At 39.9% G+C, this 18,151-nt stretch overlaps 1 long non-coding RNA gene across 1 annotated transcript; it reads left to right on the top strand.

The window, feature by feature from the left end:
- The first annotated feature begins 5,803 nt into the window (after nt 1–5,803).
- Nucleotides 5,804–9,962, top strand: LOC308592635. The gene is made up of 3 exons (XR_014010590.1): nt 5,804–5,968; nt 6,332–6,598; nt 9,783–9,962. It is a non-coding gene; the product is annotated as an uncharacterized lncRNA (long non-coding RNA).
- The last annotated feature ends 8,189 nt before the right edge of the window (nt 9,963–18,151 follow it).

Genomic DNA, 18,151 nt, shown 5'->3' with positions numbered 1-18,151 from the left:
ATGGAAACCAGGGATGTCCAACTCCCAAGAGCCTGTGATCTACTACCAAGGGAAAAAACTGGCAGTGATCTACCCATTTTGGGAGGGTCCAAAGTTGTTGAGCTTTTTCTAGTGTGCAAAATTAAACATAACGCAAGGAAAGACCAAGGGGGGAAGACATGATTCTAAATATAAGGATCCTGCAACTGACCACAACCAACCATGATCATCCAGGGATCGACCTGTCAATCGCGGTTGACCGGATGGTCATACAACACCCCAGTTGTATGAGATTCAATAAAGATTTCACAAGTTTGCAGATTGTAGCAATAAAATAAGGGAAGAAAATGCTCAGCTGATAACTGAAACATTGAAAGAACATACTATTCTTCTCAGAGATTGTAGAGCTCAAGCCTACAATAATGGGAGCAAATATGGCCAGAAAACACAATGCTACACAAGTAAAAATACAAGAAAAATGCCATTTTTTTCACCTTGTGGTTGTCACACACTCAGCTTATGTGGAAATGCTGCTGCTGAATGCATCACTGAAGCAATAACCTTTTCCGGATCAATTCAAACTGTACCACTTGTTAAGTTTCAGTTCTAAGCAGTGGGGATTACTACAAAACTATATTGGTTGTTCTCTTCATGATATGTCTGGAACAAGATGGTTAGATCGTGTTGAATGTATAAAGCCTTTTGCAGCTCACTTGCCTCTCATTAAATTAGCACTGGAAGACCTCCTAGAACTAATCTGATGGCCAAAACAAGAAATGAAGTTCATAGAGTTTTATTATATGTGACCTCTTTTGCCTGTGTATTAATGTCAGCTGTGTGGTACAAAATACTAGCTGGCATAGTTATTTGGAACAAGGTCATCCAAGCTAGAGATGGCACTCTGGATGCTGAAGTCGCAAACAGAGAAACTCTCCTCCCAGAGCTGACAAAAAATTTTAACATCTGGAAATGCATGTGGAATGAACCCAAATTGGTTGCATCAAACCTAAATATAGAAATAAAACTCTCCCAAAGACATGGCGGAGTTAGGCACAAGAGGGAAAGGCCTCATGACGACAGCATGGAAAACATGGAAAACATGAATGCCAGGCCTACTGCAGAAATTGTGTGTTTTATGTTTAGGTAGACAATGTTATAGTAGGATTAATTGTCAGCTTCAATGCTGTTAAACAGTTGGCAGAATTTTTTTTGTTTCTAGTGGAATAATCTCACCATGTCCAAAAGTGATGTGGAAAGAAAAGCTTTATCAGATGATGGTGATGATTTTGGAAACGAAATGCAACATGTACCCTCAGTACATACAGCACATTTTGTAAATGCACAGTTAAAACCATTAGATCTGTTGAACTTGTTAACAGAGTACAGCCTTGGTGGTCTGTTTCAAAATGTTTGTGTTTGCTTAAGATTACTGTCAACAATTACAGCAACAATAGCTTCTGGAGACAGGTCATTTAGCAAACTTCATCTAATTAAGAATTATTTAAGGTCTACAATGTCTCAGGAATGTATTGTGGATTTTGCCAGGCTAACTCCTGAATCAAGCATTGCCAGAACAATTAATTTTCATGCTGTGATTTGAAACTTTTCACAAAAAAGGCCAGAAAATCTCTTTTTAAAAAAGCAAATAGTAAGTATATCTACCTTTTTATTTATTTTTAGTAAACTTAATGTCTTTGGATAATCTGATCTGCATTGCAATATAAAATGATGTATCAGTGTAAATGCTTTCTCCTTATCTGTACTGTAGCATAAACAAAGATATTCAGATCAGATGTGCTTTATTATCTCTGATCCTCTTTTCTTTTCTTTATATTTATTTATATTTATCATGGAGAGAGAACATAAGGCCATAAAGACAGAAAATTAACAAAGAGCTCCACTCCACCCCTTTCTCAACTTCCATACCATTTTTGACCTGACAGGCTACAGCTCATGGCATAAAACCATAGTGAATAAAAACAGAATGACTTAATGGTGAAGAGAAGGGGCCCAAAAGAAACTTTGTAGCCTTTGATAAAATTTGGAGGTCCTATGTATTAGTGGTACCCACTGGAGACTGACTGCATTCCCCACACCCTGGATATACGTATATGCCCCTTATTATTTAATTACTTCTTATTTTGCTTTACTACAGGACAGCATGAAAATGCCAAGACCGACCAAGAGGGGCTATCTGAGTAAACAGAAGACATTGTATGCCAGGGGTGAGAATGTTGTATAGAAATCATCAGGAAATTTGGAAGATAACAAAAATATTTTAAAAAAACAAAAAAAAAAAACCCACAGCATATGTAATTCTTCCCAAAAAGGACTTCCCAGCAGATGTGGTTGTTTGTTTTCGGGTGGTTCTGCCCTCCACCTGATTCAAGTCCTTCCTGACAGACACAGTATTGAGACAATGAGATCTACACATCATGGTCTGGTAGGAAACACTTTGGTAAGAAAAAACCCACACATTCAGAGGATATAGTGTTTCAGCATATTTCCTATAGATGGATGCAGAATATACAATCTCATTAAAAATAGATTTACAGCCCCTCTGGGTGTTATTATGTAGAGAAATTATATTTTGTTTATCATAATATCTTGGTATGCTTTGCAAAAAAAATAAAAGAAAATGAATCATGCCAACAGTTGTGGTGCTGATTTAACTCAGCAGCGCTTCAGCACGAACTGAAACAATATGTGAGATTCAAGAAAAATGCAGAAGTGTGCACTGGATTTGGACAAATCCTGGATCCCAAGGTGAAGTGGAATGTCGAGAAGGTATTCTGGGCTTATCAAGTGCCAAGCGGAATCTTTAACTGAAGTGCTTTGTGGCACCTTGGCGACCCAGACACTAAAAAATGCCATAGGCAGCATCTGCTGAAAGTGAAAAAAAATGTCTCTAAGCTTAGCATAATGCCGGGGCGGGATGATGGGAAAAGGGAGAGCAAGAACCAGAGTGGGAAGAGAATTTGGAGAAAGAGTGCTGTTGTAGCTGATAAGTATTGCTTAAATAAGAGGGAATTATTTTACTAGGACTCTCAAATCCCAGTGCTTTGGGGGCAGGGAGCAGTTTTTCAAGAGCAAAACCTAGAAGATGCCAGGATACAGAGAGAGAGAAAGAGCTCCTTTGCAACTGCCAGATCTAGCATGTAGTAAGGTGGGATGCTTTTCATCCATAAAGCTCTTTTAGTTCTTCCCACCCCAAAACCAACTTTAAAGGTATCCCACAAAAAAAAAGGCCCTGGACCTATTTGCCTGCAAGTTGATAGGTTTCTTATCCAGGGGCACATTTCTCATATCTGCAGTTTTCAGACCAACTGCCTAAACAACACTAGGGAGAATTAAGTGATTCCTGTTTCATTCACACAAAAAGGCAATGTCTGTCCTTTGCAGCAAAACCACTGCAGTCACCATTCTGAAACTTGGTACGATTCATACTCTCAGAAGGGGTGAGCTTTCTTGAAAATTTCATATAATTTTCGTTCCCAATTTTAACATGCTACTTTTGAGCTAAAAATAGTCCACTACATTTTAGAGGTACCTAGCACAAATACCACTGGACTTGTGTGCCCGTATTTGACCAGCTTTATCCACTTTGGAGGTGCTAGTATACCTAGAAGCCTCAAAGGGGGGGGGGATAGCCTATTTTGATTTCCAACAGTGACTGGGGCTAGGAGGAACAAAGTGTAGGGGTTCTATCCTGCCTGTCCTAACCTGTCTTTCTAGCAAGTTGATTTTTGGGATCTCATCTATCATCCTGAAAACATATCTAATTGTTCTAAACTTAAAAGAAAATGGGTGATGGCCTCAAATCTGGGAAGTAAACGCTCTTTCCATGCTTTGAGAAGCAAAGGGGATCTGTTGATCTCTCTGCCTTATATTTGTATATCTAACCCAGTATTTTCTACTCAGTGGCTCTCAGGCAGGTGTCAGGGATAAAACTTGGGGCTTTCTGTCTGCAATGCATGTGCTCTATCGTTGAACTATAAACCCATCAAAGCTATGCACATTCACTATTTCTAGTGAAGAAAATGCAACTGACAGCTCATGATAAATGTTTTTAATATTTCAGCCCCAGCCCTGTGCAACAGAAGGCTGCACGCCCACTGCCACACTCCGCCATCCTCCTTTCTTCCCCACCAAACAGATTATCAGCTCTGTCAGCTCTTACATCACTGAACAAATGTGGGATGGAGTTCCTGCTCTCAGTATCCTTCTCCAACAGGTGACTGATACTGTCAGTCTTGATCATCTGTTCAGCAAATGGTACACACTCCATATGGAACACCCTTGTTGGTTTGGGGGCACTGCTTGTCAGATCCGCATGGAACAGATCTTGAAAATGCAATGGACATATTTTCAATGAACATTTTTCTTTGAGTTAAAAATAGCTTTTCCTGTGTTAAATGTTCCATTCGCCACATTTAAAAGTGGGGAAAATAATACTTGCAAGACAAAGGCACTTTTAGGGCCTCTTGTAAAAGTAAGCTGGACAACTTCCAGTACTCTTTCCTTGGCACAGCAAATCCTTATGCAGAGTAGCTAATAGTTTTCCAGTATGTCTACAAGGGAGAAACGCTTCATTTACCAAAACAGTATGAGAAACTGCAGTAAAAAAATCTTGCTCAAACTAAAATTAGAGCATATTAGTAGCAGAAGAAAATTTCCAGTGCAATCATTTTTGATCATATAATAAAACAGTAATAAATGATCCAAGACTAGGTCGCCAGCCTTGCTTAATTATTGGGTGTAATAATTAAGTTTGGTTAGAGGTCACAGACTTATCTTAGATATGGAGGTGTTGGCTTTGTGGTCATACAAGTTAGTATCTGGGAATGGCCTAAAGTCCTATTGTGATGCAAGCAAAAATATGTTCCAGATTGCACCTCATCGATTAATGAGTATGCACCCTAGGACCTATCTGCAAGTCAGAGAAAATTCAGCTTATAACATATAGGTCAATAACAGTACCCATATAAATGCATAGTATAATTGGAAATATGATCTGACAACCAACTATAAGATGAGGGGCCACAGCTCAATGGCAGGATATAATTGTCTCAGGTAGCAGAGCTGGGCAAGAGCTCTGCTTCAGACCACTGCTAGCCAGACAGGAATGACCCATTAAGTGTAATGGTTTAATTCACACAGAAAAGAAAAATGTATATGCATTAATGAAGGTTTGTAATGCAAAATGGCTAAATGTGTATTGCTAACCTGGGGTTTCCCCCCACAAGATTAACTAACTGATTGTTGTTCTCTGGTAGCTAACATGTGAGGGTTGTAACGTGGGATCATGTGAGAGGTATTGAGTTGCAATCTCCATTGTGAAGGGTGTTGCTTTGAATCTTTGCCTCCCAAAACTTAATAAGGCAAAGATGCAAATGGAGTTTCTCTCTGAATGCTACAGAGAGAAGAATACATGTAAATGGCTCTCCTGAAGGGAGAACAAACAGCCTGGAGGCTGGAAAGGAGGTTGGAGAGAGAGAGGTTGGAGAGAGAGAGAAAGACCTTTGCTTATAGGTCTGTTTGAATTATTTCATATTTTGTAGGATGCTGAGCCTGTGCTGGACATCACAAGATATTGTATGGATGTTTTTGATGTTTTAATGCTGTTTTGAAGAAAGTTCTGCCAGTAAAAGTTTGAATAATATTTCTATGGGCCTGGGCAATATTTCATTTCCAAAGGAGTCAGTTCTTATGCTTCCAGTCACTTCAAACTGTGGAATATTTAATACCTGCAACATGACCTAGATGGACAAATGATATGACTGAGTGTAGGGCAACTTTATGTGTCCAGTAGTGAATTTTGTTTATTCCTCGTACACAGGCCAACAGCTCCAGAGTGATTGCCACTTCTTGTTGCAACCAAGAGTATTTGCAGCCTCTCAGCTGCTTCTGTAAAATGCTCTCTCTTTCAGTGGGCAAGACATGATATAAGCATGGAAAGATGCCCCAGTTGTCAGCCCCAGCCAAATTGGTAAGTGGCAGAAGCCTCTTCTCTAATTTCACAGCCAAAGATAAATGCTTGCTGACGGTGACACAAATCAGGTTGCAGGCAAAAATTAGCTAAGAGCATATAGATAATAATATTATAATAATAATATAATAATAATCAGCACATAATAATATGTGAACACATGTATGTACTTACTCAGGAACCACATGCAACCCCCTCTTTAGCACACACACTCTTTCTCATGTTGGTTTGTGCAGCTAATAATAATGAGAAACCTTGGAAAATAATTGTTTCACGGTTAGCCAAGGTTACACAATTATCTCTCTTTCCTCACTCAGATAATCTCTCTCTCTCTCTCTCTTTCTCTCTCTCTCTCTCTCAGAGGTCTTCAGGACTAACAGCATCCCTTTCATTATATTTGTGTATCAGTTGAACTCAAACTCAGGCCTAATCATTGACAAAGCCCGAGACTTTAGCTTTCTCCACCAGTCCAATGGGTGTAAGACTGTCCTCTCTGCTCCTCTTTCAGCTGTGGAGCAAAACCAGTGAGAGTAGACATTTCCTGATGCAGTCTGTACCAAATAATAGGCCATTATTTATCTTGTGCCTAAGGCAAGATCTCTCCTTCACTTCACATCACAATACACCAAGGTAATTCAAGGAAGTTTGGGGAATGGCATGCAGCTGAAACTAATAATACCTTCCCAGTTTTAGAAATAATAATTGTGGTTTATCTAACCTTTGGATTTTTATTGAATATTTTTGTGCCTCTTTTATTTTCATGCCCAAACACAGCAACTGTCAAGAAAGGCCCTTCTCTCAAACATTCTTTTGGGTTTGTTTTTTCCCCTCCACTTATTCTGGGGCAAAAAGAACTGCCAAGGCCAGGGCGAGGATGTTGGGCATAATTGAGATATAGTCAAATAAAATCCCTTTGACAGTAGCCCATGAGCCTCTGAATTTCAGTCAGCACGCACTGACTTCTAATCGTTGGTTAATAACAACAACCTCATGGTCACAAACAAGGGGGGGTATCCCATTCTGTCACCACAACAACCCTAGGGTAGCTTAGACTATCACCACACACATCAGTAGTCAATCATTGTTTTCAGTCACATGCTTTAAATACAGTAGAGCCACATTTTAGTCCAAGGATAGCCAGTCTGGTGCCCTCCAGATGTTACTGGACTACAGCTCCCATCATTCCTTACCATTGGCCATGCAGGATGTAGCAGATGAGGGTAACAACATCTGGAGGGTATCATGTTGACTAGGTAAAGGTAAAGGGCCCCTTACCATTAGGTCCAATTGCGGACGACTTTGGGGTTGTGGCGCTCATCTTGCTTTACTGGCCGAGGGAGCCGGTGTACAGCTTCCGGGTCATGTGGCCAGCATGACTAGGCCGCTTCTGGTGAACCAGAGCAGTGCATGGAAACGCTGTTTACCTTCCCAATGGAGCGGTACCTAGTTATCTACTTGCATTTTGACATGCTTTCAAACTGCTAGGTTGGCAGAAGCAGGGACCGAGCAACGGGAGCTCACCTCATCGCGGGGATTCGAACCGCCGATCTTCTGATCGGCAAGCCCTAGGTTCTGTGGTTTAGACCACAGCACCACCCACCATGTTGACTACCCCTGCCTTAATTCCTGTAGCCCTGTTAGATCTGACAATAGGTCCAACTAGCCCACCATTTTGTTTCTGAGAGTGGCCAGCCAAGTGGCTCTGGAAAGGTCACAAGCAGACCATGAATACAATACAATACATAAATACAGTACAGTACTGTTGTTTGTCCCCAACATCTGGAAGTTAGACATTTCTTGCTTCTGCACTTTGTGTGGAGGTTCACTCCAGTACCATAAATATCTATGCTTCATGATTTAGAGACTTGGAGATTTAGAGATCCTTTATAGACTGTCATCCCATTCTTGGCCAATAATATTGCCTGTCCTGAACTTTCTGCCAGTAGATATTTAAAATAATAATGAATTAAAACAGCAATCCATTAAAAAGAATACAATCCATGCAGGAGAGATAACAACTGTGGCTGATTTCCATATGTTTGTTCTGAAGAGGCAGAATCCCTTCTGGTGGCAGTTGGGAGAGGCAGGGGTCATCACTTTGAACTGGATTCCAATTATGGTAACACTGTACATTTATATAAAGCAGTGTTTCCCTATATGGGCGATACTCCCAATATGGGCGATATAACTGAATAGGTTATTAAATCAACAGTGGTGCAGATAAAAGGAATAAGCTTTCCCTCTATTGAAATTTCACATAAAACAAAAAATTAAGTTATCTGCTGAAATGAACAGATTGCAGGCTTAATATATATGAAAAGGAGTACAATATTAACCTTTGAAACTTGTTTTTGGAAGGATTATTTCTTGGGAACTAGATTAAGTACATTTTAAAAGATTCAGTATAGAGGATAAGACTATTTTGTTAACACTACTCATCAAGATAACCAGAAAAGTGTAAAAACATGTAAAATGCAATCTCTATTTTCAGAAATTATACATGCTTACTGTCAGGAATCAGACTGAAGGGTATTGCTCTGAGGAAGAATGGTGGGAGCCCCCTCTCCCTCTGCTCAAGGGCCTAATCCTGAAGCTCCTCTGGAGCAGGAGGATAGTATCAACCTAGAGCAATGGTTCGCGGAAGGACACAGTTCGGGAACTAACAGTTGGGCTGAGCTGGGAGAAGAGCAACCAAGGGGAGAGGAACAGGGAGAGAGAGAGCTGGTTGAATCTCCCTCACTAGAAACTATGCATCCCATGAGCCCGAGAGCCAGGCGGCTGGATAGGGTAGCCTCTGAGAAGGCTCAGTGGTAGAGGGATCACGTGGTGAGGAGACGGGAAGACGGAAGTAACTAGAGGGAAGTGGGAGGAACTCAATGGGAGCACCTGCATGATGAGAATGGACGCTGAATGTTTGCGCTGTGTTCAATAAACCTCTCTGTTGCTGCAAAAGACTGCTTTCGCTTCGTGCTGTTATCTACAGAGAGGGGGAAGGTAAGCCTTGCCTGGTAAGCCCGACCTTACCTAGGAATAGAATAGCAGAGCCATAGGAAAAAGCATGGAATCCAATAGGCCTTAATTTTATTTATAGTGTTTTAAAATTAATTAATTTGTGTTATGAAACTTACTTATTAAAAACTTTCTTCCTAGCTGCTGACTACCAGAGTTGATACATTTGAAGGCACTTCCCCCCTTCCATAAGATTACCGCATATAAAATAATGGAGGCAGTGCAGAATGCTTGACCTCATCCTCGCCCGATAATATCTATAGTCTGAAAAGAAAAGAATTTCCCTTGAAAAGCTGCATGTCGATTTTTGTTGGGCAATGGGGTCCAGTAGATGCCAACAATGGCAGAAGGTTAAATCGACATGAATGGTAGTTTCTTTAAAGGCATGCAAAACATTCTGCCGTTGAATATGCAAAACAAAACCAGACTCAGGGCTATTTCTATGCCTTGCCCTGGTGCCAGAATACGTGATGAATGCAACAAATGTTACCAAGGAGATAATTGGAAGTGAAAAGTCAAAGCATGTCAATTTGCAAATTTTCAGCCGTGCTTTTCCTGACAGAGCAGCTTTTGAGCTGTAGCTGGCCAACTCCACTGTATCAAATTAAAGATCCTAACTTGTTTTCCTACATTAGACTTGTGAGTGCAATATTTTATTTTAATAATGATGATTCCATGAAGGTTTAACTTGACAGATATATTTCCAACCTTTCTTGAGTTTTCAGTCCTGAGAATTTTATCTGCATATCCTAGGCACTAGAATGTGAAACCAGGCTTGTTTCAAGTGATTCTCCTTCTACAGTAGATATCCCACCACTGCTGAGGAGAAGGTAGGGACTCCTGGAGAGAATTTCAGGACTTGCCCTAGGAGTCTGGTACAAAGAAAAGACGACCTGTCCAGTTGCAAAAAAAAAGTGTTCCCCTTTGCTTCCCTCAAAGGAAAATGGAAGTTCCACTCTGCCTATTGGACTGGACTGGAGGAACAGAACAGTGTTGTTGTGTTGTGTTATGTTGTTGTTATGCTATGCTATGCTATGCTATGCTATGCTATGCTATGCTATGTTATGTTAATAAAGTCACTTGTCACCAGAAGGTCTCCAAGTGACTTACATTAAAGAAAAATATATGCAAATATATAATGCCATAGAAAAAAATGAGGGGATCATATTGTACATTAATATTTTATATAACATACAGCTAATGGGAAAACTAAAATAACACACCAGCCCCATGAAAAATCACAAACTTTGTTTGCAATCCTCAGACAATAAAGAAAGCAATATTCCTACCCACTAACTAGCAGAAAAACAAAACTTTAGCCCCCCTCCCCAGTCTAAAATCCATCCACATTGGTGAGTCCACGGTCGTCACCATCTTAGTCCAGAGTACAGGGTGGTTGGGCATTTCTCCTCTCCCTTCAGTAGGGAGTAGTAAAAAAAAAGGAAAGCAGTGGCAAAAGTTTTACCTGCTTTGTAGTCGTCCTGCCTCCTGTTCTTGTCTTGCTGCTGGTTGGGGTGCAGAAAGCAGAAATGTGCAATAAGAGTGCTTCTTCATACCCCTCTGCAAAGGAAGTGAGTGCATTGTGATAAGCAGCAATGGCTAAATAGCACTCTTGCACAATGAGTTTATCTCACCTACCCACCCGAAGAAAAAAAATATATCCAAGGTGGGAAAAGTAATGGGAAGCTACAGCGGAAAGTGCAGGAGAACAAGCAATTGATGGCAATGACATATAACCTCCACACAATTTGTGTGAGAACAAATCAGGAGATTGCTGAATATACAATTTGCCTGAAGTGACCAAAGAGAGGAAAGTAGGCCAGACAAAGGTGGACTATTGGGAAATGTCTGTGAATTTCAATAATAGGAAGAGGACCACGTTGTCAGGAGTTGTAGAAATGAACAGCTGTTGCAGGAAGTTGTAGAAATGAACAGCTGTTGCAGGAGGTTGTAGAATTCCTGCCATCTTGGGAAAACAGGATCTTCAGTTTAACCTAATGCAACAGTCTTCCAAAGACCATCTTCATGGTATGCCCTAGAACTAAAAGTACAGCATAACCAGTTGGGAATTTCAAACAGCTCTTGGACTTTGAGTAGGAGAACTGAACATTCACAGCCATTCTACTAAACATTGTTAGCTGTTATTGCAAGATGAGGTGTGATGGACAAGACAAGCAATGATTCCACCATGAAGTAACCAAAGGCTCATTTATTAATGCTTTTCATCAATATTTTTTGTAACGAAAGGCTTTGTTGGAAAATGTGGAATGCCTAGATGGGCTATGTTTTTATTTGTTGTTTTAAAGTTGTGGCGAGGATCACTCTTTGCATTGCAGCACCCAAAGTGGCTTTGTTGAATCTGACTTCCATTTTTTTTTAAAAAAAAGCTTTGTTGAATCATATGGAAAAAACCTAGCTCATCAGTGTTAGCACAGTACCTCTGAAGAACATGTAGGTTAAAAAAAACTTTATTCTTGGTTAAGGAATTATATATGGCTTAATTACTTTCCTTTCATTTGTTTCAGAAAATATTATACATATCCGGTGACAGTATTCTTGTGTTGATTTTTGCTTTTCGATTGTTCACTTAGAAGGATATTGCGCCAAATATTTGGTGTTCTATAATTAACTTTGAAATGTTATGAGATCAGTGTGAATAAAAGTGGGAAGTCATTGTTCAACCATTGTTTTGGGGGGGAACTGCTAGTTAGAGCTGAAGACTTCCTTCTGTGCTTCAGTGCTCTGATGTGTATTAGAATGAATTCATCTCAGAGGTTTTATATAAGACGAAAGCAGTGTGGTGTCAGTAAAAATAACTGTCTCCAGCTACTTGCCCCCTTCTACTTCCACAAGCAGAATCTTGCTAAACACTAATGAAGTCTTTGTTGTAATTTTCTGGTGCTTAATCTCTTACCAGTTCCATCCTCAAAAAGCTTCTCTTCAGTTTGTTTGGTCCTTTGCCAAGGCTTTGATGTGCACCCCCCCCCAATAGACTAATAGACTTCCTTGGGTCATTTCCAAATGTAGACCTGGAAGACAATCTTGTTGATTCTAATTTCTGGAAAGAGGTGGGGGAGGGGGTTATAATTATTTTTGCCAAAAGGCAAATAAATACTTAAGCAAATAAAATTAGGTTTCTGTTTATCAAGTCTTCTGTTTGTGTATCCCATTGTAAGCGTTATTTATTCCCTTCTGTCTATCTTAGACCACTAAGGATCTCTATCAAGACATTTGAAAGAGGAAAAAGTGTAGCTATAAAGAAATTAATGCATAGAGATTCTGTATGCAGTTATGGCTGCAACAATCCAGCCGAAATTATCTGCAACTCATTCCTGCTGAAAGCTGTAGAATGAGAGATGCAGACCAAATCTGTGTTTATTCAGGTTTACTCAGAAAAAGTCCAACTGTGTTCAATAGGACTCATTCTCATGACTTAAGCTGCATTTAGTCATGGATCTCATATGTCCTGCTTAAATCAATTAGCTTAAAATGCATTTGCATTTCTGCTGAATTGTTGCCAGAATCTTTAACTCAGTGGAATACAAAAATAAAATGGGAGGGGGATTTCAATGTGCAAGCAAATATTTGATCATAACCCATCAATGATAGCACACTTTAAAGACTAACCCAGAATGCAATTACCATTTTTTAACTTGGGTGCAATCCTGTCAAAATTAAACACACGCTTAACTCTCTTACATTGAAATCAATGAAGTTTAAAGTAGCTTAACATTATCTGCATTGCACCCATGCATTTTAAACTTGCACTCTTCTGTGTACCAAATTTCTCACTGAAATTCCAAAGGACACTAAGAACCATTTGCAGAACTGAAAAGACATTTCCCGCAGAACAAATTTTAAACAATTGTGTCTCTGTCTGTGGTCTTTATTTGGACAGGTCACAAACAGAGCAATGAATGGAATACCATTTAAGAAGACAGATGAACAATGAAAAGGAAGAGAGGAGAAGAAAAGACAAAGGAGGAACAAGGACTCAGTCATGTGAAATTATTGTGATTGCCATTTCTATTCATTCTCTTTATGCGCTACAACCCTGTAAGGTGGGGCGCTGTTATTATAGACTGGAACTAAAGCAGAGCAATAATGTCTTATCTGGCACCGTGCATTAAAGATAGATTTTAACATACCTCCTTGCTGTTTCCTAAGCATGGTGCTCCACGCCACTGAAAAACAGCTACAGAATGGCTTTGCAATGTGTGTGTGCCATTCTGTATAAAGAGAATGAATTCCAAGTTGTTGGACTAAATGATCCTTGGGATCCCTTCCAACTCTACAGTTCTATGGTCCTATGATTCTAAATCAAAATGTGCTAACTGGAATATTACTCTTCCTATGTTGAATTCAGTGATGGAATAACTGTTGTATGCCTCTTTATTATATAATGAAAGGCAGGCACTACTGAGGTGCTAACACAGGAATGAACACAATCTGAAGACGTCTCAGGTGTTCATAGTTTTACAACATTTGTCCTTGAAACTGTTTCCAAAGTGATTGGGCGGGTGGAGGGGGGCAGGTGGATTGTGTGTGATTCTAAGGAGACCAGAGAAGGAATGCAGCTTAGAGTATCAAAAGAATCTGGTCCACAGGAAATGTGATTGTTTTAAAATAATCCAGAGTAATTGGGTTGAGAAAGTAAGGTGCAATTGTATGGAAGGATTTAAAATGAAATTGGAAGGGATTTTAAATGCTCTTACTAAATTCTCTGCATAATACTCTAGGCAGCCTTCAAAATCTTGATTTCAAAAAGCGGGATGCAGTTTGAGTGACCAGATTTTCAAAGTAAAATAATGGGCTGTTCATCACATGGGGGGGGGGGGGAATGTGTGGGTTTTTTTTATAGCAGGCCAAAAAAGTTTGGATTCAGGCAGTCAAGTGATGAGAAAGTAATGCCAGTACTGTCTTCTTTCCTTTATCCTGTCTGTCTCTCCCGATGTCCCATCAAAGTGCAAGATCAGTTAAGCAATCTTTTGCTTGCTGAAAGAAACAACACATGACATATCCTTTCTATTGCCAACAAGGTACTGTAAAACACAGGCATTTAAAGCACCTGACTTTCCCAAAGAATCCTGAGAACGGTAGCTTGTTAAGGGTGCTGAGAATTGTAGCTCTGTGAGGGTCAAACTGTTTTCCATACCCCTGTGGTGTTGTTTGGCTTAGTTTCCTTTAATCATGGGTGTGCTTTAACTCCAGCCCCAGCCAGCTGGGCCAATGTTTATGGATGTTGGTAGCTGTAGTATAGCAACATCTGGAGGGGCACAGGTTATCTATCCCTGTCATAGATCCTAACATTTTAAAGATGCATATATATGAGACACCAATAGTGTTAATTCCTGTCTCGTGTTATTCCATGACTCCCTCTTGGTTGTCAAGTTCCCAGTGGTAGCTTATATTTCTCATTTGTTGGTTTCCCTCTGGACTTTTTTTTTTTAAACTTGGATCCTGTCAGCACTGCCTATCCTAATTAACACGGCATCTGCTTCAACTTCACACTTCTTTGTTTTGAAAAAGCAGCAGACCATTGCAGTACTGCACCATCTTCTTTGTGCCAAACACGCCTGAGCACAGAAAAGGAGATTCATATGACGTGATAGCTTGCTGCCAGCATTGAATGACTAAATTTGGTCCAATAAATTGCACTGGCTTCACTGTTTTCATTCTGAAGGACCAACATGCCTACTAGCTCAGTTGTCAAGGAAGGCTAAGAGCTCATCACTATATACACACACACAGAATAAGAGTCCCACATGTGGATACAATGTTTGGAAAAATGGGCAAACAGGCAGACAAAGCAAAAGGTCAGGAACCCTTTTTGCCCAAGACCCACGTTGCCTTCTGGTCAACCTTCCAGAGGCCACATGCGAGCAATGGGTATGCAAGGCCTACAGGCAAAAGTGGGTGGAGAAACTCATGTACATTTTATCTTTGTGCAGTAGGCTTCTTTCTTTCTTTCTTTCTTTCTTTCTTTCTTTCTTTCTTTCTTTCTTTCTAATGCTTTTTTGATTAACAGAGAAAAACAATCGGCAAAAACAATCCAAAATCCATACATATTACCAAAAGCAATAAATTCAATTCATACATTGTGACTTCTGATCCCAGTGTGGTTCCTACATTGCGTGTTCGACTGCGCACTTTCCCTTGTCTCTCCTACAGTGTCTCAATTGTATTGGTTTTGTACTATTTCCTACTGCCATGCAGGCATCAATCCATACCTACCAAAGAATTTAAATTTTTACAGTGTTCTTTTAGATAAACTCTGTGAGTTTCCCATTCTCTATAAAATGTTTGTTCTGAAACATCTCTAAGTCTTCCTGTCATTCTTGCTAGCTCAGCATAGTCAAGCATTTTCGTCTGCCAGTCCAGCTTAGTAGGAATGAATTCTCCTTCCCAACCTTTTGCTATTACGACTCTTGCTGCGGCTATTGCATACATAAAACTTTTCCTCACATTTTTTGGAATCTCATTGCTCATTATACACAACAGAAAGGCTTCAGGCTTTTTTTTGGGGGGGGGGGAGTACATTTAAACATTTTCTTAAGCTCATTATATGTTATACCCTAAAATTCTCTTTTTTTTTACAGGTCCACCACATGTGGATCATTGTGCCCTCTGCAGTAGGCTAGTTTCTATACACTTTCCTCCATCCAGGCGAACAAGAGTTCAAGGACACATCCCAGGTAGGCTTGTGTGAAGCAGAGCTAGTGAGGGATGTGGCCTGGAGAGAGTCCTGAGGGTCAGATTGAGGGGCCTGAAAAGATGCATTTGGCTATCTGACCTGAGTTTCCCTTCCTCTTCTATGTACCAAGGAGCTCCCAAGGATTTTTGCAAACACCCTGCCCTCCCCCAAACCAAAATGGCTTGAATGCCTGCTGCTCAATGCTTCCTCCAAAGGTTGGCTGTAGCTAAGAGCATGTGAAGAGCCTGCTGGATCAGGCCCATGGCCCATGTAGACCAGCATCCTCTTCTCACAGCAGCCATTCAGATGCTTGAGGGAAACCTGCAAGCAGGACTTGACCACAAGAGCACTCTGGCCTCCTGTGGTTTCCAGCAGCTGGTACTCAGAAGCATTACTGCATGCGATAATAGTGCATGGGGACAAGATTTCGCCTGTTGGGTCTGGGGGTTACGGTAAGTACCTTAAGGCACCCTGACAGGACATTGGTAGACAAGGGCTTTTATCCAAACCCATGTGGAGATATCAGGCTGTAAGGGATATTAATGGTGCCTAGAATGGGAAATCAGATGGTATTTAGATGTCTAAAATTTCAATATTTATTTCGTAAAAATTCAATACTGCTTGATTGTTTTTTAAAAACAACTAAAAGTTGTTATATAGAAGTTGCTTGATAAAATACTTGCACTCCTTCCTCGATTTCCTATCCACCGGCACTGGAAATGCTTCTGTATCCAAGGGGGAACAGGTGCCTTCAAAAATGGAAGCATCCCTCTAACTGGTTCAGCGCCCGAGTCACTTTTCCCAATCACATTCCTCCTCTCCTTTTAAATTATTCTGACATACTTTTCTCTTCAATGAAAGCAGTAAGTGCCAGTGCCAAATGGTGAAGCTCCTGAAAATGCATTGTGTCAATTATGCTGTACCAAAGCTTTCCCAGACAAAACTATCATTTCATGGGTAGTTTTACTATAAAATGCCATCTGTGTTAAATAAAGAATGAGGCAAAACTACAATATCCAATTCAACATTTGAGGATTATAATTAGCTGCTGAGTATATATGGACAGCCTTTAAAAAAAGATTTCATAACTCCTACGTTGCTGAGTTTATCTTAATAATGAAATATAATGGTGACGGAAGCAGGATTTATGTTATTTTGAGCTTACTAACAGGCAGTGTCACTGGTAACTCTTGTGTAAGCTGATATGCAAATTTTACAAATGGGTGCTTTTCATGTTTATCCTCTTGGCAGAAGTACAGACTGGGATCAAAGTGATCGAGGCTGTAATCTAACATGATCAGTGATGAGGAGATATTTATCACTAAGGTCTCTGAGCATGTTAGCATTGTCTTTTCTGGTTGGCATGAAGGCAATGGCATTATTTTTCACGTTTGCACCTTGCCATTCCAGAGGAGACCGGGAAGAGTCACTTCCCTTGGTGGGAATGCAGTAGACTGCAAAATATTGAAGCAATTCATAGATATAATAATACTAGTGCTGTTTCTTTTTGTTGATGACAGTGTTTAGGTGATCTTTGTAACAACCTGTATTGGGCATTTGACTTTGTATAAATTTCGGCTAATGTAGTCTACGAGAATTTATCATGAAATATTTCTTGAATAAGCTCTGCTCATGCATTCAAAAGAATCTGTGAAGATTTCAGCTAGGTAAGGGCATATGGTGTGTGCATGCTGCACCTGCCTTCAACATCTCCACGCCCCACCCGCTCCTGAGCTTTCACTCTGTTTCCCCCCAATTTATCTTATTTTATTCTTTCATACAGAAACAACATAACATAAACATTAAATCCTACAACCGCAAAAACAAATGTCCAGATTTGGCTAAAAGACCTAAAGCAATGTCACCATTCCCTACACAATGTCTTTTCTTACCCCAAAAGATCTCCCCATAACTAATCCAGTGTCTTATTTGGGTTTGATACATTGAATAAAGCAAAACTAATCATGATCTAGTGATCTCTCTCCGAATACTTCTTTTGTGGCCACAGCTATTTACTTAATTTTCTCCATAATCACTTGCTGTGGCAAGTGGCAAGGAGAGGCGGTCTAACTCTTTTCATTTCCGAGATATAGCCATCCTTGCTGCGACCGGTGGAAAGTTTATGATTTAACCAGGGGAAAGAGACGACAGAAGAAGATTGGAAGAAATTTAAAATTTATCTTAAGAAATATTGTAAAGTTAATGAGTGTTAAAATGTTGTGGTTATAGAAAGTAAGGGATTACAACTGAAAAAGTTTAAGTAAAAGGAAAGGAAAGGAAACAATTGGATGAAATTAAGGGGAAGGATTTGCTGAAACAAATTTGGAAATTGGAATGCAGAAAGGGGAGGTATGGGGAAGTCAGCGAAATAAGTTTTAAGAAAATTGGATATGAAATTATACATGTTTGTTTTTTGTGTTTGTATGTTTGTATTGTGTATTGTGTATTGTTTGTGTTAATATAAATTGTGAAAATCCAAT

The sequence above is a fragment of the Podarcis bocagei genome (assembly GCF_964188305.1).
Source record: "Podarcis bocagei genome assembly, chromosome: 8".
NCBI classification, from domain to species: domain Eukaryota; kingdom Metazoa; phylum Chordata; class Lepidosauria; order Squamata; family Lacertidae; genus Podarcis; species Podarcis bocagei.
The sequence above is the reverse complement of the archived record's forward strand: the minus strand, read 5'-3'. Positions and strand labels throughout refer to the sequence as shown.